This window comes from Microcebus murinus, chromosome 26, assembly GCF_040939455.1.
Source record: "Microcebus murinus isolate Inina chromosome 26, M.murinus_Inina_mat1.0, whole genome shotgun sequence".
NCBI classification, from domain to species: Eukaryota; Metazoa; Chordata; class Mammalia; order Primates; family Cheirogaleidae; genus Microcebus; species Microcebus murinus.
The window spans coordinates 13095582-13123079 of record NC_134129.1 but is presented as its reverse complement, the minus strand read 5'-3'; the positions used below and the strand labels follow the sequence as shown (position 1 = coordinate 13123079).

Genomic DNA, 27498 nt, shown 5'->3' with positions numbered 1-27498 from the left:
AAGGGACATACCTAAAAATGATACAAGCCATATATGACAGACCCATAGCCAACATCATACTGAATGGGGAAAGATTGAAATCATTCCCACTTAGAACTGGAACCAGACAAGGCTGCCCACTATCTCCACTTCTGTTCAACATAGTGCTGGAAGTCTTGGCTACAGCAATCAGACAGGAAAATGGAATCAAAGGTATCCAAATAGGGGCAGAAGAGATCAAACTTTCACTGTTTGCTGATGATATGATATTGTATCTAGAAAACCCCATGGATTCAACCAAGAAACTCCTGGAACTGATCAATGAATTTAGTAAAGTCTCAGGATACAAAATCAATACACAGAAATCAGAGGCATTCATATACGCCAACAACAATCTAATTGAGAACCAAATCAAAGACTCAATTCCCTTCACAATAGCAACAAAGAAATTAAAGTACCTAGGAATATATTTAACCAAAGAGGTAAAAGACCTCTACAGGGAGAACTATGAAACACTGAGGAAGGAAATAGCAGAGGATGTAAACAGATGGAAATCCATACCATGCTCGTGGATCGGCAGACTCAATATCATCAAAATGTCTATACTACCCAAACTGATCTACAGATTCAATGCAATACCTATTAAAATCCCATCAGCATTCTTCACAGATATAGAAAAAATACTTTTACGCTTCGTATGGAACCAAAGAAGACCCCGAATATCAAGAGCAATTCTAGGCAACAAAAACAAAATGGGAGGCATTAATATGCCAGATATCAAACTATACTACAAAGCTGTAGTAATTAAAACAATATGGTATTGGCACAAAAACAGGAATATTGACTAGTGGAACAGATGTGAGAATCCTGATATAAAACCATCCTCATATAGCCATCTCATCTTTGACAAAGCAGACAAAAACATACGCTGGGGAAAAGAATCCCTCTTCAATAAATGGTGCTGGGAAAACTGGATAGCCACCTGTAGAAGGCTAAAACAGGACCCACACCTTTCACCTCTCACAAAAACCAACTCACGCTGGATAACAGACTTAAACCTAAGATATGAAACTATTAGAACTCTAGAGGAAAAAGTTGGAAACACTCTCCTAGACATCGGCCTGGGCAAAGAGTTTATGAAGAAGTCCCCAAAGGCAATCACAGCAGCAACAAAAATAGATAAATGGGACATGATCAAACTACAAAGCTTCTGCACAGCCAAAGAAATAGTCATGAAAGTAAACAGACAACCTACAGAATGGGAGAAAATTTTTGCATCCTATGCATCTGATAAGGGACTGATAACTAGAATATACTTAGAACTCACGAAAATTAGGAAGAAAAAAATCAAATAACCCCATTAAAAAGTGGGCAAAGGACTTGAACAGAAATTTTTCTAAAGAAGACAGAAGAATGGCCAACAAACATATGAAGAAATGCTCAACATCTCTAATCATCAGGGAAATGCAAATCAAAACCACAATGAGATATCACTTAACCCCAGTGAGAATGGCCTTTATCAAAAAATCTCCAAACAATAAATGCTGGCGTGGTTGCGGAGAGAGAGGAACACTCCTACACTGCTGGTGGGACTGCAAACTAGTTCAACCTCTGTGGAAAGCAATATGGAGATACCTTAAAGCAATACAAGTGAATCTACCATTTGATCCAGCAATCCCATTGCTGGGCATCTACCCAAATGATCCAGTGACACTCTACAAAAAAGACACCTGCACTCGAATGTTTATAGCAGCACAATTCATAATTGCAAGGCTGTGGAAACAGCCCAAGTGCCCATCCATCCAAGAATGGATTAATAAAATGTGGTATATGTACACCATGGAGTACTATTCAGCTCTTAGAAACAATGGTGATATAGCACATCTTATATTTTCCTGGTTAGAGCTGGAACCCATACTACTAAGTGAAGTATCCCAAGAATGGAAAAACAAGCACCAGATATATTCTCCAGCAAACTGGTATTAACTGAGTAGCACCTAAGTGGACACATAGGTGCTACAGTAATAGGGTATTGGGCAGGTGGGAGGGGGGAGGGGGGCGGGTATATACATACATAATGAGTGAGATGTGCACCATCTGGGGGATGGTCATGATGGAGACTCAGACTTTTGGGGGGAGGGGGGGAAATGGGCATTTATTGAAACCTTAAAATCTGTACCCCCATAATATGCCAAAATAAAAAAAATAATTAAAAAAAAAAAAAGCTTGGCAAGTGTTAGATCAAATGTTTTTAAATAGGGTTTATATTGCAGGACTTCTCAGAGCCTTTAGTTTATACTCATGCATTGTAGGGCATATCATGTGCTGTGTTTCACAAGCTTATACATAGCTTTTGTTTCACAGAACGTATTTTGGGAATGCTGCTCCAGCTTATTCTTATCGGTAGTCATGAACTTCCATTTCCCCCCAAAAGGAGTGCAAATATGAAGAGAGTGAGAGAGAGACAGAGAGAGAGAACACCACAGTCACCTGAATTAATTTGGCTTTGCATATAGGAAAAATTACTGCTAAAAAACTTTGCCATATTACTGGCTTTTTTTTTGTAATGTCTCCATCAAAAGCTTCATGTTTTTCTGGGCCTTATTATTATACCCATTCTATTTTCATAGCTGTTACCAAATAGCCTTCATATTGATGGGCTTTCAATTGTTATGAACCTTCCTAAATTTTGAAAGAAAGAAATCACCATCCTTCTAACACTACTCCCTTATGTTTCCTTGGAGGATCTTTCTAGACACGTGATGAACATTGAGTGGTTATGGGAAAGATTGTTTATTAGGGTTTATATTCTGCTGTTTGAAACCTATTTGTGTTGTAGTAAGGAAAACTTCTACGGGAATCTATATGTAAAGGGTTGGTTTTGCTTCTTTATTCCTGTAAATCAATATCATAATCAATTCTGTTATCTTTTGAACTATCTCTAACCCAATTCTATCTAACTAGCAGTTCAGCTGGTTAAAAATCAGTGCTCTTCTCATGGAGATAATCACTGGTTCAGCAATTCAGCACTTTCAATTTTTTCTCTAGAGAGATGGTGCAAAGAATGTGCAAATAATTGACTTGCCTCTTCTGTCTGTCTTCCATGATGGCAATAGCAAGGAGATGGGTTGATTTTCCCATCAAAAAAATATTATGTTTTAGTACTGCTACGAAAATAACTATTGAGGTCTAGTACACTAGTCAACTTTTTCCCTTTTCTTTCTCTTCCCTCTTATTTCTTCCCCCATATCCCCCTTTCTGCCTTGAGCTCTGTTATTCACTGACATAAGACTTGCACTGCAACTTGCACAGAGAAACTGGGAGAGAGGGAGTGTGCAGAATTAGGGAAGCAGTAGGTTTTGGATGTACAATTTATTTAAGACACAGCTCCTGGTATTTCATTTTATTTTGCAAGAAAAACTGACAATGGTAAAATCATTATTGCATATCTATTTTCCATAGATTTATGTAGCAAGGGAAAGATTCCATACTATTTTCTTCTTATATGCTACTCAGAAAACAATTTGCCACTTTTACTGGCAACATTTTATTGTTGCCATTGAGAAACCCCTATATTGCTCCTAAATACTTTAGTTATTTTTGCCCAGTGATATTGTCTGCTAGACTACTTTCCTCCCCTATTTTAGTTGGCTTTCTCATTTGCTCTTGTGAGAAATTTTTTAAACAAGGAAATCTATATTTATATAGGTTTCCATATATTTCTCTTCATATATTATATATATATATTTCTACATGTTTCAAGCACAATTTTCTCTATGATTTGTTTTCTTTTCTGTCTTCAGGCATAGTATAATACAGATATAATAGTATCCATGAACAAAAGGGAGTCTTTATATTATCTTATTAATTCAGGAGTCTATCAACTCCTGGTTGATAGACCAGGAGTCAGGAAACTTGGGTTTTTAATTCTGGCTCTGTTTGGTACATAGTTGTTTCTATTCTTTTAATAAAGTAATTGGAAATAATAATTTTTTGTCTATACATCTCATATGTGAAATGTGGGATGTTGAATATAAAAGAAAAGACTTTAAATATAAAGGTTGTAATAAGACACTATGCATTAACTGATTTATGGAATCATATTATTTATTCATCTCTTATTCAAGTGAGTTTAGCACCCAAAATGTGCCAGTGTGCTATATACTATGGATATAATGATAAATAATGTGAATCCTTCTCTCAAGACAATATATACATAATCAGAATCACTGAACTTCTTATGATTTTCCTTCATCTAATTTTGTGAGTTCACCTAAATTTTAAGTTTCCTAATTTTCCAAGTCCATTTGTTTATTTTGTTTTTGATGCTATAGAGTTTGCGTAATTTAAATAATGAGTTCAATATCCAGATACTGTTTGTATTTCTATGACTCTTCCCTACTTTTCCATATCAACTTTATTATTTATTGAGCACTACTCCTATTTCTCTTTAGTATCTTAGCTTGAACTTTTTTGTGTGTTTTAGATTCACTATTTTATTTTTGGGGGCAGAACCTTGAGAGCTTCGCTTCAAAGAGTCTTGTTATTGCCTGTATTTTCTTCTTATCACAAATTATATATCTCACATCTTTAGCTTTTGTTTTCAGTAGAAAATTTATTATTTATTTACACTCAATGTCAAATGTTGCCTTCAGGAAACAATTACATATTGTTTTTCCTTTTTTGGTCAAGGTATGTGATAAAGGTACCCAGTGGCATTCAGAAGGCACTAGTTCTATGTTCCCCATGGTCCTCTAAGGGTTCTGCACAGCCTCGGGCCTGAGGTGCTGAACTGCCTGCTCCATTCCTTATAGTTTATTTCTAAGGAGTAACATCAGCAAGATGACAGAGTAAGAGATACCAGCATTCATCCCTCCACAAAAAACAATAGTTAGATAGTCATACACAAAGGAAAATGGCGCTAGCAGGTCTCAAGAATCCAGTTAAGAATGTACAGCAACACAGTGGGGCAAACAACAAAGAAGAACTGCACAGAAAGATCTCTGGTAAGATTGGTGCACCTAAGATGTCTGTAGTTGTCTAAGAACAAGGAAAAGTGGAAGCTAGTAGTATCAGCCAGCTGGTGCAAACCACTGAGGTCCCCTGTGACCTGCTCTACAGAGGATCTGGCAGCCTTGGCTGCTGAGGACCTTGACAGCATCTCTGAAGCTCTTACAGCTGAGGTCCTTTTAGTGTTCATTTTCATGGACACCAGCAATTTGCTCCATAGAGGACATGGGCAGATTTTGTTAGTAAGGTAACCAACAGCCATTGTTGCCATTGACTTCTGAGAGAAGGAGATGCTGCTGTGCCTCCCCTAAGAAGGTGCCAACATTGTGCCACTCCAGACTGGGGTCCACCGTCCCTCCCTGATGGTCATGCACCCTGGAGCTTGGAGCCTCAGCTCTGTGTGTGCCTACATTCCAGAACTTGGCTCTGTGGCTGCACTGCATGTGTCTGCACATGAGACACTGAATCCACTGCAGCAGCAGGCACGACTGTCCCCTAGAACCCAGCATCCTGGCTCTTCCACAGGCACTTGCACCTTGCACGTTCCCAATGCTGCAGTGGCGGTGCTTGCATTCTCTGCACTGGTGCCACCACCACCCCGGACCTTGGAGCAACAGCCTTTTCATATGTGCTCATGCTTCAGATCCCAGTTCCCTAGACACTCCACAGGTGCTGTGCATCACACACCAGTGTCATGGCCAACACGTGCATGCCCATGACCCAGATCTGGTGCCAAGAGGGATCCCCTTGCCCATAAAATTCCCCACAAAAGAAAAAGAGTTCAGGAGTACTCCAGTAGCCTTCAGCCCTGATGAGTGCAACAGCTTTCACAACCATTGTGGATACCCACAGCCTTGGGCATTGAGGGCCCCTGAAATCTTTGCTGACAGTGACCTTAGTTGATAAAACAGCATTGAGACAACTCCCAAGGCATCCTCACCGGAGCTGGAACCACTGCATCCCACCTAGATGGTGCTGACACACCCACCTGAAGATGAAGGTCTTTTCCTACCTAAAACTGATCTATAATGTTTGCAATAGGCGACTGCTTCATCAAATGTGCAAAAACCAACACAAGGCAACAAGAAACGTGAAACACAAGGAAACATGACACCATCAAAGAAACACAATAATTTTCTAATAACTGACCCCAAACAAATGAAGATGTAGGAATTGTCTGACAAAGAATTCAAAATAATTGTTGTAAGGACGATGAGTGAGCTATAAGAGAACACAGAGAATGCAATGAAATAGAAAAATAATACATGAATACAATAGGAGGTTCAGTAAAGAGATAAAAGTCTTAAAAAGGAACCCAATGGAAATTCTTTAGCTGAAGAATACAATGAATGAAATAAAAAAATCAATAGACTGAACTGGCAAACTTGCTCCCAAGCCTCCCTTGGTTCAGGTGCTGGCTGTGATAGTGAAGGGTGGGTGCTCTCCTGCTCTGGAAGAATGCTGAGGCAGGAGGTGGGCAGATGCACTGAGAGCCTGAGACTGGAGGGGTGGGCACCTCTTGATGAGATTAGCAGAGGTGGGCAGCTGTGGGACATGAAAGCTGCTCATATCTCCCTTTCTTGGTAGAGTTTCTATTACTAGAAATAAAAACAAGAGAAAGGGTACTGGGGACAAACAGCATTCTCCTCCACAGGACTAACAACCCTTAAATATGTTAAAGAGTCTATGCTTGCTACTCATTTCTTTTTCTTTCTACTAGTGGGCTTCATTCCAACTTACTAGAGGCCACAGAGCAAGAGATAGGGTTATCAATGGCTCTGTGTTTATACTTCCCCAGTATCAAAACTACCTTGTCCAAAAGGTAGGCTCAACTCTTTTTCTGTATTTAAGCACATTGCCCAGGGAGGCTATGACCAGAGAGGGAATGGGGTTTCAGGTAATGGTAACTTTCATTTATGTAACACTTATTTATTTAATAGGAAGAACTCAAGTTTATTTTAGAGTTTGAAGACTTAGAAAAAGCACATGCAAAGTAGTATTAATCAGTCATAATCGAGAAAACAATCATCTACATATTTTTGATTTATGTCTGTAAACACACATAAATGGTGGGAATACACATGTGTTTCTATGGGTATACACAATTGTAAAAAATAAAATATGTATTTACTGCTTCATAAAGGCTTTTATGTTATCCTAATAATATATGAAGATCATTTTTTCATGTCATTCAATATTCCTCTGTTAACACATGAAGTACCTATATGCCAGGCAAAGCTCTAGAGCAGGACCACATAGGGCCTGCCAATAAAGTTTTATTGGAACACAGTCACACCCATTTGTTTGCATATTGTGTGTGGCTGTTTTTGTGTTATGACAAAAGAATTGAGTAGCTGTGATAGAGATAGCATGTTCTCAAAGCCTAAAATGTTTACTAACTGGCCTTTTACAGAAAAGGTTTGCCTGCCTCTGTTCTAGATGCTGGCAATACAATGGTGATCAAAACACAAAAGAGCTCTGTCTTTAAGAAGCAAATATATGTATGGTTTGCCTTCTGAGATCCAGTTTCCTTGGTGATACCTACTTCTTACTAGGATGTCTGATAGAGACATGATCTGTCAATTTATTTGCATGGGGATTCAAGTCTCCTTGGGATAGGCCTACACAATACAAAAGTTCATACAAACAGAGTCACATCATTGCAACCCAAGTTCAATGTCCTTATGAACTTACAGAGGAGATTTTACGATCATCAAAATGACCTTCATAGCTTTGGCACCTCTTTTTTTTTTTTTTTTTTTTTTTTTTGAGACAGAGTCTCACTTTGTTGTCCAGGCTAGAGTGAGTGCCGTGGCGTCAGCCTAGCTCACAGCAACCTCAAACTCCTGGGCTCAAGCGATCCTCCTGCCTCAGCCTCCCGAGTAGCTGGGACTACAGGCATGCGCCACCATGCCCGGCTAATTTTTTATATATATATCAGTTGGCCAATTAATTTCTTTGTATTTATAGTAGAGACGGGGTCTCGCTCTTGCTCAGGCTGGTTTTGAACTCCTGACCTTGAGCAATCCGCCCGCCTCAGCCTCCCAAGAGCTAGGATTACAGGCGTGAGCCACAGCGCCCGGCCTGGCACCTCTTATACTTGGCTCCTGGTCCTTCGTGGGCCATAGTTAATTCAGTCTATCATTTTGTCATGTTATCTGTTCATATTTCTGTTTTCTTTTTTCTGACCGTTTCCATATGAATTGCTCCATTTCTCTTGCTTTGTGTTCTCATGATATTTGTATTATTTTGAAAATTGGTGTGCTACTTGCGACTGAAACAGTAATGTCTTTTTTTCTCATTTAAATATCTCCATCCTTTCCATTTTGTTCTTGGTTTTTTTTTTCTTGGAATTTTATAGCTATGAATTAAGATTGTTGAAATTCTTTCAATGAGATTGAGGTTACTCATTACAGGTCTCACTCAATCTGCAAATTAATGCAGGGCATTAGTTTAACACTCAGACGCTCTCTGCTGCAGAATGACATCCCGCCACTGTCTGATTGTAAGTATCAAGATTAGAGCCTTCCTGTGACACAGCTATTGGGAGTTCAGAACTTGTCTGCCTGGAAATATGCCGCCATCCGTAGGTGGATAATTAATATAATGGGAAGTAATGAAGTAGGGGATAAAGGTACAAGAGCCTCATGGCAGGAGCAATTTATGATGGGGAGAACTTTATAATAAGAACAGAACATACATTAGTAAATTTATCAAAGGGTCAGAATTGAAAATCTATTGAGTATGGTGTGTGTTCATTGACTTCATGCCCTCAAGCCAAAGCAGGACTGAGAGGCTTATTGTGGCCTCATTTAGTTTATTAACTGTGAGCTTATTCTTCTTGGCTTTGCACCTGTTGGAGTATGTGCAGGTGTCTCTTTTTTTATCTCATTCCTTCCTCCCTCCCTCCCTCCCTCCCTCCCTCCCTCCCTCCCTCCCTCCCTCCCTCCCTCCCTCCCTCCCTTCCTTCCTTCCTTCCTTCCTTCCTTCCTTCCTTCCTTCCTTCCTTCCTTCCCTTCTTTTCCTCCCTCCCTCTCTCCCTTCCTTCCCTCCCTCCCTCCTTTCCTTTCTTCCATCAATAATTATGGAGTGTTTTCTATGTGATAGATTCTGAGTAAGATACCAGGAATGTAACTGAACAATAGAGACACAGGCCTTATCTTCCTTGAGTTTATGGTCTCTCAAGAGAGACAGATAAGATAAAAGGCAATTATTGGAGGGGACTGTGGATGCACATGGGGAGGGGGTCTTAGCTGAAAATTATGAGATGTTTTTTCCCCAGCTAAAATGTATTGGTAAATGATATAATCACTTTTTTTATTAATCATTTTTTTTATTTACTTCAATTTTTTCCTATAAATGCCAGTGAACTTTCTAAATTACCAGGTAAATAATTAATAAAATCAAAGGACTGAGAAATGACAGCTCTCTGTCATTCATATATAATGAATGGCCTAGCATATTCATGGCCTAGCATCATTACACTGGCGATTTGACATTACTACCAACTAAAACGGTATCTTCTTTTAAGGTACCACTGGTTAGCTTTATGTTATTGTGTATAGTAGACTTGTATTTCTTTAAAAAAACTCTATAAGAATACTTTTACTAGGCTTTCCTGAGATTATGCTTTTTTGGCAATTACAATTGAGGGACATTCCTCATATTAATATTTCCAAGTGTGATTACTCGAGAGGTAGGAGGCTGGTGAATGTATCATACAGGTTTCTAGAAACTTGTTACCCCTGATGACTTATACCTAAGCAGGTGTGATGATGTTTAATAACAGCAGCAGTAGTGATAGTAATAAATAGCTAACACGCCCAGATTGCTAAGTCATAAGTGTCTTATGCAGACTCCTTACTTGGGTTTCACACTTGTAAACACTATACTCTGCTGTCTTTTGTTGCCACAGAACACAGAACAGTTTTGAGGTATTGAGACAAAAAAAGGGCAGTCCTAGGAATTAGATTACTTAAGTTCTAATACCAACTCTCTATTAACAAGACTTTAGCCTTGGTTCACATAAATTAATTTGGGGGATTGGGTTGTATTGACATTTCACCAAGTATGTCCTTAGACGTGTTCTATAAAGTAGAGATTATACTTAAATAAGCTTAAGATATGCTGGAAAATATATTCTTCTCTTGGAAAGCATTCCCCAAAGTCTCACAGTAAAGACACCTAGTTTTAAGCTTTGTTCAATCCAGCTCTTCTTAAGTTTTGCCCAAGGGATGCCCTTTTTGGAGAAGAATAGAAGGCATACCACATTTTAACACCCCTAGATAACTAGTGGTTTATGAAACTACTTTGATAAACTTGGAACCACATAATCTTTGATGCCTCTTTCAATCTCAAAATTCCTGTGGTTATCAAAATTATCCTTTCTATGTATTTGTGGATCTGTTTGTATTGACTTACAACATTGAAACCAAACTGAAAGTCTGATGAACCCACATGTGTAATGCCAGGGGTGGAAAACATATTTTATATTCTTTACAACCACAGCCCGGTAGTATCAAATTTACACTTTGAGACCCTTCCAACTGGTTTTCTGGCATGTATTACTTATGTTTCCCATCAAGCTAAAGTAGAACTTGCCTTAACCATAGTTTATAAGAAGGTTTAATAACAATAATTTTCTGTTGAAGTTAACTGAATTATAGTTTTACTTGCAAATGGGTGTACCTTGTAATATCACTGAAGTCTTAGTGTTAATAATAGAAAGCAGTATTCACAATGTTTGTTTCACCATTCATGAAATTTTCTGCAAAGTTCTGCCTATAGCAGAAGAAAAATTTCCTTACTTTTCTTTTTTCCTTTTTTTAGCTGCTTCAGAGAAAGTTTAAACCTTTAGCTTCAAACTCTGTGAATGTTACCATGGGTGAACTTACTATTGTGTGTGTATTTGTGAAAATACACACAGGGAGGGCTTTCCCAACTTCATTTATGCAGGCACTGTCCAAGGCCATAGTGACACACAGAATTGCTCTTAGAGCAAGTACACTGAAGCCCCTTACAACACAGAAATTGAGGGACTTGAGAACCTACTCCAATTTCCACCCACAATCAAGAAGTAAGAAATTAGACTTGGCAGAGTAGTTCTTCATGAGCATTTAAGGTGGTGAAATTGAACTTATGCAACTTATTATCCTCAAGTTTTACCCACAATCAAGAAGCCAGAAATTAGACTTGCTAAGTGAAAAGATGTCTTCCTGCAAAATTGAACAAATGGGTTATTTGACGAAGTGCCACTGTAATATGACGAGTTGGCTAAGACCTTCAGAAATGAGATATTCTGTAGTATGAATGGGCTCTACTGGAAAAAAAAAAAAAGGAAGAAGAAATATTTTGTGCAGAAACACTGCTTGAGGTCCTTCTCTCCTGAAAGAATTTTTAATGGTTGTAGTCAGCTTTGAAAAGAGACTTAATGGGATACGTTGGCCTCTTTTATGGAATTTTCAGCGGGCATACTCTTCCAGCTTTCAGTCAAAAATTCAGTCAAAAATTTAAATTTCAGTCAAAATTTAGTGGCTTAAATTGAAATTCCTGACAGACACCTCGCCAAGTGTCTTCTCTCTCTTTGTTAAGGATGAAGTACAGCTCTTTAGCTGACCCAACAGTCCCTAAGCTTTCAGGAAGTGCTTTTCATTCACTGCAGGTTTGCCTAGGTGATTATTATAAGCTTGGCCCTATGGAAGGCTGGTATATTAAATTGGTCTGAGAAAGATTAGTCGCTTATTAATGTAATCTAAAAGTAGGAAGACACAGAAACACCCCATGAAAAACCATTCTCAAGGGGATTCTCTGGCATGCTAGTGCAATTATTGGAGTTTCATAGTCTAGCTCCACCACTTTCTAGTTGCATAATCTCAGGCCAATTATTTCACTTTTCTTAGTAGATTCAGTTTTCTCATTTGTAATATGGGGATTATGAAAATATCCCGGTGGCAGGGAGGTTGTCAGGATTAAAAGAGGCAGCACGTAATGAAGCAGTGGACATACCGTTGTCACATGTTAGGTATGATTATCGGTGGATGTAGAGATTCAAATGGTTTTCATCAAGCTTGTTAATACAGGGAAGAATATCCAGCTGGTTCATCAGCAGGCCCTTGAAAAAAAATGCCAAATTGTTTCCTCAAAGCTAAAGCCAATACCATTGTTGAAATTGCAGCAGTAGCAATTCTGTTCATAGTAATAATGTTACATTGCATCTAGGTTCTTAAATATATCCTTTAGTTTCTGGCTTATTATGGTTTAAGAACATAGGAAGAGGAAGAAGAATCAGCATGAGGTTGATGGTTGAGTGACAACTGTAATTTTCCATATAACAGAATCTTTGCTAATATAAAAGCTACCTTCTGGTTATGCAAAAGTTTAATGAAATATAGGCCCAAAGTGGTGTTTTCTATCCAACAAAGAAAAAGTGCAGTCACAGAATTTAGCATGTTGAGTTATTCTTTCCAAAATCAACCACCTAAGGACCAAGGAACAAGATTTAAAACATAATTTCTATGCATTCTTTTTTGAGTGAACAAAACAGCTTGTATAGCTAAACTGGGTAGCTGCAGCGTAATTTGGTAATGTTTCTATTTGTTGAAGAAATGCCGAATATTTGCAGGAATGGCAAGAAGCAAAACATAGTCCTCATCTGTATGCAACATAGTCATAACATAAAATTATGAACTCAGAGATATGATTTCTGAAAAGATTGAATTAACATTGTGAAAATTAGAGCCCCCTCATTTGCATAAATCTAGGGAATGCCATTGCATGACAAAGCTGGCAATTTATTTGGCAGTAGTAAAGAGAGAAGTTGCACAGCATTTCACAGCTCTTGCTCACTGGTGGAAGTTAGGACTGGGAGTCTGCTCTTTGTAGAAGGGCCTGGGAATCAGAATAATTCAGATATCACTCCCAACTCAAAGCTCATCTGAAATAAAAAGAGTCACCTTAGAAACATTGCTTGAAAAATGATGAGAAAGTTCTGACATGTAGCTGTTGGTGGTGAAAATTCCTGTGGGAGAAAAGTGTGTAATTATTTGATCAACACAAACCCTGGTAGCCTTTTTAGCTAACTGTAGTCATCCCTGGGTGACCTCTGATTTCTTGAGCTTTCAAGAAAGAGAACCCAGCCTGGAGGGAATCAAAGCTTTTACTTGGAAACCAGCAAACTGCTAACATGTTCCTGGGGTCATGTGATCATTTCATATCCAGAAAGTCTTAGCTGGAAAAAAAAATCACCTATACTCACAGAGCCAGAAGGCTGATCTCTCTTCTCAGAGGGCTGATATGTTACACTGAAGACTAAGATTTTTCCCGTGTTACAGCTGTTTTTTTCTTAACTAATGCACATGAACTGAAAAGGGTGCAGGAGTGGAGGAGTCATAAGTATGGAATGCAAAGGGTTAAATGGCAGTCACACCATGACATTGTGAGGATGGTATATGAATAAATGACCCTAGGTAAAAGTATACCTTCACTTTTTTTTTCTTTTTCCAGCATATTGTGGGGGTACAAATGTTAAGGTTATGTATATTGCCCTTGCCCAAATAGAATAAACATATGGGAAGAAACTTCTATGAACACTGTCCAGAAAGGTTCACTAAGCTCCATTTTGCTTACTGTTAGAAGGCATATAGCTTTTCTCTGTAATGATTCCCCCTGTGAAAAGATGAATGGAATGAGAAAAATTTCAAATTGTCATATGAAATTTGACAAACGTAGTAGACTAGAGCGAGTCTGATGAATGCTTTCCTTGAAGCTGTGAGGGCACCTCTATTAATCATTTATTTGGAAAATGTATGGAAATGAAAAATTTCATGCTATATCTATATGTTTAGTTAAAAGGCATATAGGAAGCACCTAAAAGTTAACTAAAACTGTTATATGTCAACTCAATGTCAATTTAGTGAAAAACAATTATCAATTAAGAGGCAATGTGATAAAGAGGAATAAACCTTGCATTCAGAATATTTGGGTTTTAGCCTTAATTCTACTATTGACTTTGTGAGGTTGGGAAAGTAACTCAACTTTCCAGGGACTGAGTTTTTTCATCTGTAAAATAAAGGTGTTCAATCAGCTCATTTTAAGGAGCCTTACCAATCTAAAATCACATGTGTTTCACTGAGACGGATTATAATAACTTCTACTAGTTAAGCAGTTTATACTTCAGTATTCAATCCACAAAAATTAAAGAATTATAATAAATTAGCTTAAAAAGGGCAAAATTAGGTAAATTATATGCAGTATAAATAAGCTTTCATAAGTTGGAAACTAATCTTGTATTACCCAGCTAGAGCCTCTGCCACCCATATGTTCATAAAAACACTGTGGTTGTTTTATTGTCCTCTCTGGCAGTGCCAATCATAGTTAGCACTAATTAATGAAATTCCAGGGCGCCGTTTGCCAGGAGGTTCATGCGATGGGTGAAGCAGACTACAGTGGCGAAGTTTCCATCATTTATATTGCTGTGACAATATTGGCTCAAGTTTCAGAAACAGTAATTCCAGCTCCCAGTCCCTATGAGAACAAATGTAGATTGATTTATGTTCAGAGCCTCTCTAGCATATTGTCAACACTGAGAAGCCTGCCAGAGCTCATCCTACAAAGTGCTGACATTTTCTGGGAATCCGTTTGCCTTTACACATATTCTCTCTCGTAGCTTCCATTTGAACACATTGTTGGTTTTTTAATTTTTTATTTTAAGGCCTGAGGCGTGGGTTATTGATATTAAAATTAATCTGACATATTAACCCAGTTTATGCCAATACAACACTTTTTGGGCTCAAGTCAAGCTCAGGAAAGACCATAAACTTCCTTTAACCCATGTTGGAGTTACCATAAACAGGGTTCAAATTTTGTGGGCTTTCCTTGAATCATGTTTCCTTTTTAGTAAACTCCCCACCTCCCCTCACCACAACCCATTTTTCTGGCTTTATTATCCACTTACTTTTATCAGTCAGTGAACCTCAATAATCAGGTCCACTTCTCCTATCCTAACCCACGTTGTCTTTGCTGCCGAGTCTAGTTCTTTTGGGCTCTATGGTCACTTTCTGGTTTCGGTCATAGTCATAGACAGTCATAGACATAGATTACTTTAAAAAATAAATCTCTGGAGAGGAAAAAGAACCAAACATCCCAACTGATTATTATAGCAGAAGATAGACACACCGGTATAACAATGACACATCTCTATGGGTTTGAGCAAACAGTTTGAATAGTATTCTCAGTTGTGTTGTGAGAAATGAAAGGTCATCATGTTGCAAATTTCTAGCACATTCTTTTCTTAGAAATATACATGTCAATGCTCCTTGAAACAAATCATTGAGATAAACTACGGATTTGACATAATCAGTTTTATGTTCCATGTTTCCAAATGGGAAAACATTTTTTTTCCATTAAAAAATATTGAAATATAATTCAGGTAAAGTATCATTTTACCTGGCCTGACTGATAGATTTTTATGACCTCATTCCCATCTTGATCAAAATATAGAATATTTCTCACCTGCTGGAAGGATCTCTCATTCCCTCTTGTAGTCTGCAGACCCAGCCTGTCTTTGCAGAGGGATAACAGAAATAATTATTTTTTAAATGAAGATGATGAATATTTTAAAATTTTTATTTTCAATTTTTTCCCCCAGTTTTTGTCATTGTAGATTTGCTTTCTCTTTTAAAATCCTCTTTCAGATTTTCCCTCTGAAGGATAGCATAGTAAATGGCCACTGAACATTGTGAGTTTTGTTGTCTATTATTTCCTGCCAGATGCATCTGTATGGCTGAATATTTCTTGTTGTCCCTTATTTGATTAACAGAGAGGTAGAAGATTTACTTTTTTATTTTTTTTCAGGATTCCTGAAAGATTACTTCTATGTATGAAAGTATAGAGTAATTTTACAGTTGTCTATCAGTGGAGATTTTTCTCATTCATGCACAGTTTATTTTTATTGTTCAGTTTCTGGAGAGGGACCAAATTTACCAAATTCCTTTGAATCTTCATTTTGTTGCAGTCAGCAACATTGCACTTGTAGGTTTTGCTCAGATGCAGAAAAGAGGATGAAGTGAAAGAGCAGTCCCTTCGGCCCTCCCTAGTCATGAGTTCTGTATCTGTGGATTCAACCAACTGCAGATTGAAAATATTTGGAAAAAAAACATTCCACAAACTTCCATAAAGCAAAACTTGAATTTGCAGCATGCCATGTACTGTGTTCAATCTGCATGACTGCAGTGATGTGTAGGCATTGTATCAGGTATTATAAATAATTTAGGGATGAGTTAGAGCATATGAGAGGATATGTATATGTTATATGCAAACACTATGCCATTTTTTGTAAGGGACTCAAGCATTGTGAATTTTGGTATTCATGGGAGTCCTGAAGCCAATCTTCCATGGATACTGAGGGACAACTGAACTGTGTCAGTGGACCTTTGCAGAAGTGATTCAAACATCTCATAAGGTTCTACCAAGAATGAGATACCATGATAGAAGGAGCAACGGGTTTACAGAGCCCAGAACTGATGCTTATTTACTGCCAAAGTCTGACTTCCCTCCATCCTCAATGCAGACTCCTGGCTACCCATATTGTTTAATAAATCTCAGGCATATTCAAATCCTGGTTGCCTCTACATATCACCAATAACCTTGACAGTATTAATACTGAACGTTTATATCATACTTTTATAGTTTATAAAATCCATCTCTTTTTATCTCATTATTTATTATGACAGCCTTGTAAAGTAAGTACTATAAGCCTGTTATCCCTTTTATATTGTTATGAAACTGAGATTTAAAGAGATGAAGAGTCATTCCCAAAGAATATGTCTTCCTTAAGTAGTCCGGTTCCTTACAATCTGGCTCCACAGTTAGAATCCTAAGGGATTTCTAATTTTATTAATGACTATGAAGTGTGTATTAGTTGTACCCATATATTCAGGGAATAAGGGAAGGCATGGAAGGTGATGCACATGATCCTTCTATGGCTTGACGTTTTAATAAAATACTCATAAAATGGGATTTAGTAGGACAGCTCAATTCAGGACAGTTTCTCACCACCGATCCTTCATATGATTAGTTTTGAATTACTTCAGTCTGCGGTTTCAGAAATAACATTTCCATGTAGATATAATACTTCAGGTTAGTTCTTATTGCACTCCTGGCTAAGAGAATCTTTAAAACCATGAGCTTTTTAAATTGGATGCTATTAGGATTTAAGACTGTCAGAAGCCTAGATTATAATAGCATTGGCTATAGTGGGTGACTGATATATATTTATCAAATGATTGAATGGTTCTAAGTATGGTTCATTGTTATTTATTATTATTCTATAGCAAGAATAAGAAAGAACTTTGTTAATTTTATAATGCCATTAACACAGCAGAGGAATTTATAGATTCACAATTTTACTCGAATATTATGTATATGATCAGTAACTGCAGCCCTTCTGAATTGTTCTGAAATTCTTGGAATAAACAAAGGCCTGTGTTGACAGCAAAAAATGAAAGTGTGCTATTCCCTTTGTTAGTATATCAGCAATATCAATAAATTATTAAAAATATGAGCAAAGAATGAATGGAAATTGTTATTGAAATCCTTTTTGCTTCCTCCGTTTTATAGAAATGTCATAGTTGATCTTTTCTCTAAGCCACTGGGTCTTAAAAACTGTAGATGGCAATCCAACCACAAAAATGATAGGGCTTGCTAAATTTAGTAGTGGATTTTGCTTTTCCTAGCGGCACAAAATTATGTTGCTCTAGGATAGCAGCATATCAGGAGAAAGAATCATAAAAAAAAAAGCAAATTTCAAAGAAATAGAAAACAAGATAATTTTTTTGCAGCCTTTTCTTTATAAGTTCCACTACATGTAAGTTTACAAAATGCAATTTTGGGTTCATGAGTTAATCAAGAAATACTGTGAAGGCATTTCAAACTATGGATAGTAGAAAATCTCTGTTACCATGGAAACAAGATACTATACATGAGAACAGGCCACATCATATAGAAGATTTAATTACAATGAAATGATAAATGAATAAAGGCAATTTTTTAGCCTATTTGTAGCTAAGGTCCATTAGAAGTCCAGTTTCCAAGGAAACCCATTTTTTAAAAAAGTAATAAAATAAGATAAACTGCATTAGAGAAAGATTTTGAAAAGGTAACAGCAGCCCCACCAATTAAAAATATTTCTAATTTTGAAAGAATCACACTGGAATGAACTTAGATGTCTTTTGAGAATCATGAGCTATCCATAATAACAATAACATATGCAATTTCTACACAGAATAATAAAATATTTGTTTGAAAAGTGTTCAAGAATCTATTTTTTAGAATACAATTGGAATGGCATATTTAGACATGTTTTTATTTTGAAGTGAGTTTTGCTATGATTTAACAGATCAAAGCATGGCCAGAAAACACAGCATGGTGGTGTCAGTGGATCATTTTGATTCCAAATGTTGTGTCCTATTACCAAATTTGCTGCTGATTTATGCATGTATGTTTGGGCTGAGCCAACAAGAAACAGACCATCTGGAGGGCCCTTTTGATGTAAGAATGTGAGTACAAAATATTCACTATCCAACGTAGTCTCACCAAGGAGTGGATTTAAGTCTAGGATACCCAGAACATCCTTAAAAGCACAGTATGTTTCAGCAGAAAGTGTATTAGTGGGGGCATTAGCGTGCTGGTGAGCATTTATTCTATGCATTGGTATTTTAAAGGAGCAGAAAATTGCCTCCATCTCGCTCCCATGGTGGAATAAACGTAAAGCTGGAGCAGGTTGAGGGATGAGAGACACAAACCTGGTGGGCTAATCTGCAGGGCTGTCATGTCAGTGAGCAGTTATTTGACCAGTGCAGTAAGTTTCTGTATATTCTATGCTGTCATAATGACTTTAAACATTCACAACAGGAGTGTCTGTTGATTTGAACTCTTAAAAAAAATACATTTTGAAGGCCATAGGCTTTCGAGTGAGACCAATATGGATTTGAACCCAAGCCCTACTATTTACTAGCTGCATGACCTTGGAAAATTTATTCAAACTCTTTTATTGCAGGTTCTTCATAAGGAATACTATCTACTGCTAGCTTGTATTAGTGTCAATATACATACAGCAGGTTTTCTCAACCTAGGCACTATTGATATTTAGACCAGATAATTCTTTGTTGTGAAGGTTGCCCTGTGCATTGTAGGATGTTTAGCAGTTTCCCTGGCTTCTACCCATCAGATGCCAGTAGCAACTCCCTCCAACCCTGGCCACCAGTCGTGACAACCAATAACTGTCTCCAGACATGCTAATGTCTTCTGGGAATTGAGAAGCACTGATGTGAAGTGAGATGCGAAAAGCAGATGATAAATAAATGGTGGTTAGACATTATACGTTTTTGTGAAGATGTATATATATCACATAGTGGTTAAATCCAGGCTTAGCCATTTAATTTCTCTGATGACCCATGCCTTCCATGCCTTTTATCAGTTCTAAAAATTTCTCAGCCAACATCTTTTCAAATATTTACTGTCTACTACACTCCCAATTTTCTCCTTCCAGTATGCCAATTACATGCATATTAGAACTTCTTTTTCTATCTTCCATGACCCTTAACCTCTCATCTCTTTTTCTCTATATCCCCCTATAATATGTTCTGGATGATTCCTGCAGAGTTATTTTTCATTTAGGGATTCTATTTTAAGGGAAATCTTATGTTAATCTTCATTGCTGAGTTTTTTAAAAAAATTTAATGATTATAAATTTTATTTAAAACTTTTAATTTGTTTTCTGCATCTACCTTCTATATTACTTTTTTTTCTTAATGGTTTTGTTTCTTTCCCCCCTCATTGGACATTATAAAATAACAATTATATTGTTTTAAAGTCTCTTTCAGATTTCTCTGATATTGATGACCCCTTAGCCTCTGCTGACTACCCATGATGATGTATTTTCTTATGTTCTTTATAATTTTCATCAGCTCACTTTTGATGGAACTATTTATTGTTGAGGTTTCATATTTTCTTTCATTTATAGAGCTGACCCTATTAATAATTTCATGGTTATCTCTGATGTAGACCTATTTGTTCACTCATTCTGGGCATGTTTTTATGTTACATTTTTAATGTCAGTTTTTACATCTCTATACAAGTCATGAAAGATTTTGAATATCACACACTTACAAGATTTAGGCTGGAGAATATGATTTTTTGAAGTAGATTTTTTCACACAAGGCTCAAGGTAGATAGCTCATTTTTGTGTTATATCAATAGTAGCTGGAAATTTGTCAAAGGGATTTTCCTATCTGACTTCTAACTGGAGACCCTAATTTTGGTTTCTTGTTTGAGTATTACTAACTTAGACATAGTCTTAGTATATTTTGTGTTTTTACAGCAGAATACCAAAGACTGGGTAATTTATAATAAAGAAAAATTTATTGGACTCATGGTTCTGGAGGCTGGGAAGTCCAAGAGCATGGTGCCAGCATCTGGCAAGGACCTTCGTGCTCTGTCATTCATGGTAAAATGTGGAAGGGCAAGAGAGAGTAAGGGCAAGAGAGAGCAAGGGCAAGAGAACAACAAAGGACTAAACTTGCTTTTATAATAAACCCTCTCATGATAACTAACCTATTGCTGTGATAATGTCATTAATCTATTTATGAGGGCAGAGCCCTCATGACCTGATCTCCAATTATTAGGCTCTACCTCTCAACATTGTTGCATTGGGGATTAAGTTTCCAACACACGAACTTTGGGGGACTTAATTCAAATCATAGCAGACACTTACAGTTTCATTATACCCATCTGATTTCAATATCCTGTTATAACTACGCATTCCCTTTTCATTTCTGGGACCCACAGAATTATATTTTTTGCTTTCAATCTTTACTATTCATTGTAAATAAAAATCTTTAGTTTTGACCTTTAGCCAAAGGATACAAAATTTTAGTAAGACAGGAGGAACAGGTTCATATTATACATTATGGTAACTATCATTAATAACTTTAAAATACTTGAAATCACTTGAAAATATTGGTCACACTTGAAATTGCCAAGATGTCATCTACTTGCGGTGAGAACACTTAAAATAGTACTCTTTAAGCCGGGCACGGTGGCTCACGCCTGTAATCCTAGCACTCTGGGAGGCTGAGGCGGGCGGATTGCTCGAGGTCAGGAGTTCGAAACCAGCCTGAGCAAGAGCAAGACCCTGTCTCTACTATAAATAGAAAGAAATTAATTGGCCAACTAATATATATAGAAAATTAGCTGGGCATGGTGGCGTATGCCTGTAGTCCCAGCTACTCGGGAGGCTGAGGCAGAAGGATTGCTTGAGCCCAGGAGTTTGAGGTTGCTGTGAGCTAGGCTGACGCCACGGCACTCACTCTAGCCTGGTCAACAAGCAAGACTCTGTCTCAAAAAAAAAAAAAAAAAAATAGTACTCTTTAATACAAACTAGTAGTAGATATGAAGAACCTTCAGTAAAAGAATTTGAATAAATTTTTCAAGGTCATGTAGCTAGTAAATAGTAGAGATGGGATTAAAATCCATATTAGTATCACTCCAAAGCCTATGGTCTTCAAGCTATATTTTTTTTTTTTTTTTTTTTTTTTTTTTTTTTTTTTTTGAGACAGAGTCTCGCTTTGTTGTCCAGGCTAGAGTGAGTGCCGTGGCGTCAGCCTAGCTCACAGCAACCTCAAACTCCTGGGCTCGAGTGATCCTTCTGCCTCAGCCTCCCGAGTAGCTGGGACTACAGGCATGTGCCACCATGCCCGGCTAATTTTTTTTATATATATATCAGTTGGCCAATTAATTTCTTTCTATTTATAGTAGAGACGGAGTCTCGCTCTTGCTCAGGCTGGTTTTGAACTCCTGACCTTGAGCAATCCGCCCGCCTCGGCCTCCCAAGAGCTAGGATTACAGGCGTGAGCCACAGCGCCCGGCCTATATTTTTTTAAAGAGTACTTTTTTAAGTATTCTAACCACAAGAAGTTAAGTGTGAGATAATACATACGCAAATAGCTTGATTTGGCCATTCCATAGTATATATATGTCAAAACATTATGCTATATACCACAAATATATATAATTTTGTCAAATGAATAAATAAATATAAAAATAACAACACTTCCCCCCAAATCTAGCATTTCTATGTTTTTGTAGTGGTATATGTATTGATTTTCTATGTCAGCTCAGTTTACCATCTTGACTAGAAGTTCCCATTTAATTATACTAAACTTCAGTTTTCTTATCTGTAACACTAAGATAAAGATGGCATCTACATTTTAGGGTTGCTGTGAGGATTAAATAAGATAATGAGTGTAAAACATTTATTTACTGAACACATAGTAATTGCTCAGTGCACACTACTATCATGTAAATCAGCTCCTATACTTCCTGCCAAATTTCAGATACTCAATAATTTATCACTAGAATCTATAATTATGGTTATTAGTATGGATCCTCATCTCAGATCCATTCATGATTGGGAACCATATCAAGAATTGAAAAATCCCAGCAAATAGTGCCAGAACTATTCAAATATTTCTACAATCTGTATTTTTCTCATTTTGAGGATCACTGACATAAATGCTTTGAGTAGGATAGTGATTCTCAATTGGGGATGACTTTGCCTCCAAAGGGACATTTGAAAGTGTCTGGTGACATTTTGATGGTCACAACTTGTGGGGCGGGAAGCTATGGGCATCTAGTGGGTAGAAGTTAGAGGTGCTGTAATGCATGGGGCAGCCTCTCACAATGAAGAATTTTACCAAAGTTTCAATGGTGCTAAGGTTGAGAAACCATGAACTAGGTTATTAAACCTCTTCATGGTTCAAATTCAATTTATTTTAAAACTATTTGTCACAGAAACAGTATTATGACTTATACTCTTCACTAAATTAATAATAGGATATTGACTATAAGTTGATGACCAAGGATGTCACTCTGATTCAGGGAGAATCGATCACATAACGCAGGATTTCTTTGGCAGTACAGGGTGTTGAGCAAGTACCAAATTTACATATCTATGTGGTAAAGAATAAAAAAGAAAATATTAACAAAAACAACACAACAACAATATCAATAATGCAATGACAACAACTCACACACAGTCACTGTCACATACACATAAACGCATAGTCACACACACAAAAGCCAATGAAGTTGGGTGGAAGCTTTCAGAGAGGCCTGAAGTAGATGGCATCTAACATTTATACCACTAAAATTTGGATTTGTTATGAATATAAAATTGAGCATCTCCAGGAATCCATATCTCTTCTCTAACTCTTTGAAGCCTCTCTTTTCAAAGTCTTTTTTACTGAATTTTAATTTTCTATTTCTGTGTCTGTTTCATTTTATAGACATTTTTGAGAGCAGGTCTCTTGTCTTATTTATTTATGGAACTTTGATACATAGAAGACATTCAGTAAATAAATGTTTGAATTGAAGATTGAATAGGTGAATGACTACTACTTGAAGAAGTTTATCAATATTTATAGTTATATTTAAGGACATACACCCCAACTAAGTTAAGCATCAGAGAATGCAGTGAGTAGCTACAAAGCAAAAGAGAAAACGTAAGGACAAATGGAAGCCCAGCCTCAAACAATATGACAGAGTTGTGCAGGGCTGGAAAACAATGTCAGTGAACTGAAAAATGTGACATACAGCAATCCAAAATGAAATTTGAACAAAGACTGAAGTAATTCCTGTTGTCTCAGAATCAGACAAACATTACTAGTCTCTGCAAATAGCAATGGCAGCCTCAAAGCCAAGAACACACTTGGCTTATGTATGTGCTGGTGGTGTCTTAGCTTTATGATTATGTGAGCCAAAAATCCAGGCTTTTCTCAGGCAGAGATTAGCAACAGCATCCAGCATATAGTTTCTATAAAATGGATATATTCAAATAACAGTATCAAATCTCGAACGAACAAATCATCTATTGCCACTACTTGTATGCTCAATTTAGGAAAAGCTGTAATGCCAACCTAGATCTAGAGAAATATACATTGTAGGGGAAACATTTTTTATCTGTTTTCAACCCTTTTCAATGATTTCTAAAATTCTGACATTTTTGTCTCTTTAATGACAACCATTTAATATAGTTTCACTTCAGATGCTGCCATCTTAAGTGAAATATATTTTCAGTTAAGATACTGCCATCGAGAAATCTTTTCTTCACTTTATAGAGGAGGAAACTGAGCCTTGGAAAGATGAACCAACTTACCCAGGACTTCACAACTGAAAGTAACTGAACAGAGATTCGAGGTCAGGTCTTTCTGGCTTTTTCTTGACATTGCATCCTCATGGCAGGTATATATCAAATTTTCAGTTGTTTGACAAACTTTCCCATATGAAGACATTGTATTTTCTATTTTTAGTTATTCACTGTAAAACATGTTTGAATACAAAAGTTTCCATTTTAAGTTAGAATAATACAGAAATTTCTTCATGATATACAGAACACTGCACTATGTACTACAATAGTGACTTTCCTAAGAAATAATTTTATTCCTTTCATGAATGCCTAGACAAATATAAAGTCACTTCATTTGATAATCAACCTAAAATTCCTCTTTACATTTTTTGTCTAATTTAAAAATTTCAAGTAAAATGTGGGTATATTCCTGTAAAAGATTTGAATGACATAGAAAAAGCAAAGCCCTTCCCCAGTTTTAGTCCCGCCCAGAGTCACCCTGCTTGTGATGCTGCAGCTGGGCCCAGGACTCTGCCAACACCACTTCCCAGCCTGCTGTACCACGTGGCTTCCTGGAAGGTTTTACAGCAGGGGTGGGGGGAGGGGAGAAGGGACTTCCCAGTTTTTTCCATTCTTGTCAGTATTAGTCTCGCCGGTGGCAACGTGCCTGGGGTCTCCAGGCTCTTTTGGCGACCCCAGGACCATCCTCAGGGCGTCCTCAGAAGCACAGCTGAAGCAGACGGGGCTCCTCCCCAAGGCTGCTCACACCCCTCCTTCGCGTGTCTAGCTCTTTGCTCTCGGATGTCGAGTGTGACTCCACAAGGTCAGCATCGGTAGCAGCTCACGCCATGAAAAATTACAGAGATTAAAATTACTCTTTGAATGTATCAATAATTTGAAATATAAAAAATAAAACCCAAATAAATAAGTTTGTATGCAAAGAAACTCCAGTTTTTGTAAAATCTGGGGTATTTAAAAAATTAAATCCCAAGTAGAATAAAGGAATGGAGGAAAAAGCGAGCGAGTACAAAGGGCTAGACTGTGCTAACCCTGCTTCTTGGCTTTTTGCTTTCCCGGGCCTCGGATGGTAGCTCTTTCCTGCAGCCACTACCTCTGGTTTCCCTCAGTGCTTCTTCTATATTTTCTTCTTCTAATTCTTGTGTTGAATCTCCTCTGTTTGCGGTGTGGTAAACTATTTTCCTATTTTCCTGACTGAACTCCGACAAACAGACCACCGGGATCAGGTTGGGCTGTACATATTTTTCTTTCTATCTTATTCACAATTTAATATATATATATTTTTATATCAATGATTATTTATATATACAAAGAAATTGAAAGGCGATACTATAAAAAATAAGAGTAGCAAGTACAAACCTAGCCGCGAAGGAGAGGACATGGCCGCCACCGCCGCTAGAGGCAGGCTTCCGGAAGAAGAAAGGCTGAGAAGCGTTTCCGGGTCAGTCTGGCTTCAGCTTCCCTGCGCTTACAGGTGCTCCTGGGGAGTCTGTGGGCAAGACTATGAGTTTTGGTCTCGGGGGAGGCCAGCGTGTCACATGGGTTGTCAGCAGGGTGGTATCCGTCCAGGTACTGATCATTTAGTAGGAATATGGTCAGGGGTGGGGGCTGCTCTGCATTTTCTGATGCCAATTTCCAGGTCTCAGAAGGACGCCAAAGCAGGACCTCTTTGAGGCTGCCATCAATGTCCTCAGCTGGCCCAGGCAGAAGGGAATGGAGAAGAGGGCAGGAGCTTCACCAGCACCTGGCCCATCAAATCAGCACAGCACTTGGCAAGTTAAACTTTTGCATACAGTCCTGACACCTGGCCCTGGGGCTCTCCAATGCAGCTGCCTCCCTGGGGCCTTCATTCACCATTCTCCTGGAATTACGGTGCTTCCCTGTTCTGTTGAGCTTTCTGTTTCCCATGTCCCATACTTCCTTTTTCTTGGGTTATCCCTCTGTTTGGTAGGACATCCTTTAGTAGCTTCCTGAGAAATGGTGCATGGGAAGTAAATAGTTTTTACATCGTGGATATCCAGAAATAATTTAATTCTACTCTCACATTTGATTGAGAGTTTGCCTGGCTATAGAACTGTAGAGTGGAAATAATTTTCCTTCAAAAGTTTGAAGACATTTCCCTACTGTCTTTTCGTTTCCCATATTACTGTGAGCGGTCTGAAGCCATTCTGATTTCTATCCTTTGCACAAAGTTCCTTTTTTCCTCTCAGGAATGTTGTAGGATCTATCTTCTCTTTTCCTCCCATGTTCTGAAATTTCATATATGCCCCAGTGTGAGTCTTTGTGTATATTATGGGCCCTTTTAGTTTGGAGGCTCATGTCTTTAGTTCTGAGAAATATTCTTGAATTATTTATTCAATGATTTCCTCTTCTCCATTTTTTATCCAGTTTCCTTTTCTGGAACTCGTATTACAGTATACTTATTCTTTAATTTCTTAATATTTTATGTTCTATTTTCTACATTTTTTTTTTTTTTTTACTTCTGTGAGATTTTTTCTGTCTTCTAAGCCATTGTTCTTTTTCTATCTCTGTTCTTGGCTATTTCTGAAGAAAGCATTAAATGTCCAATTTTTGGTGCCTGCATAGCATTCTCAACTTGCTTTTTGATTCTAGAAAGTTGAGGGCTTTGAGGGCTTTATACATTACAAACAGGCTCACTCTTAGTTTAGGGTATGGCACTTTTGCCAATTCAGCTCTCATAAACATGCAGTTGGACTTTTTGGTACGAGAGTCCATTTTACTCTGCATGACAAAAATGACACCCACAATTATTTTGAAGACCTGCCTGTCCCTCTAGACTCAATTATAGTTATGAGTGGGACCATACCCTTAAGTTGCATTGTCTTTGGATTTTGAACGTTGTTTTTAAAAACTCTAAAGCCATTGTGATTCCAGATTCTTTGCATATGAGGTTTCCTCTTTCTTTCTCTAGCAGTTTGTGAAATATCTTCTCTGTCTCCCATGTTCTACAGATTTGCATTTCGAACTCTTTGCTGAGAATAAGGATCAAAACGGACTTTTCTGTGGGACTTGTCTGGCTGTTCTACAGGCAGATAAAATACCACGTGGCAAAAATGCGGCTTCTTCCTTCCCTTCTTGCCCCTATGCTGCTCCCCTGCCTGCATTCCTGCTGCCTTTCATTTGCACTGCGTGTCCAGGGCCAATGCACAGGTCCCACTCTTGCCTCCTCCATATTCCTCCCAATTGAACATACTCTCATCACCACAGTCTGACGATTTTTATCTATGTCTACAAGTTTGTTGAATTTTCATCTTTTCTTTGTTTATACTACTACGAGCTGTAAACACAGT

At 37.7% G+C, this 27498-nt stretch overlaps 2 long non-coding RNA genes across 3 annotated transcripts in view; one reads left to right on the top strand and one right to left on the bottom strand.

Moving 5' to 3' along the window:
- The window catches only part of LOC105867884 (uncharacterized), an 89131-nt gene that overhangs the window by 12269 nt on the left and 49364 nt on the right, over nt 1-27498 (top strand). The gene's annotated exons all lie outside the window — the stretch shown is intronic.
- Nucleotides 12772-25607, bottom strand: LOC105867883 (uncharacterized). 2 transcript variants are annotated; one of them, XR_012915083.1, is made up of 6 exons: nt 25547-25607; nt 24823-25009; nt 24200-24360; nt 15499-15544; nt 14942-15103; nt 12772-12922 (listed from the first exon to the last, which is right to left on the bottom strand). It is a non-coding gene; the product is annotated as an uncharacterized LOC105867883 (long non-coding RNA). The 2 variants fall into 2 exon arrangements; XR_001152474.3 differs by lacking the exons at nt 12772-12922; nt 14942-15103; nt 15499-15544 and adding an exon at nt 22787-22994.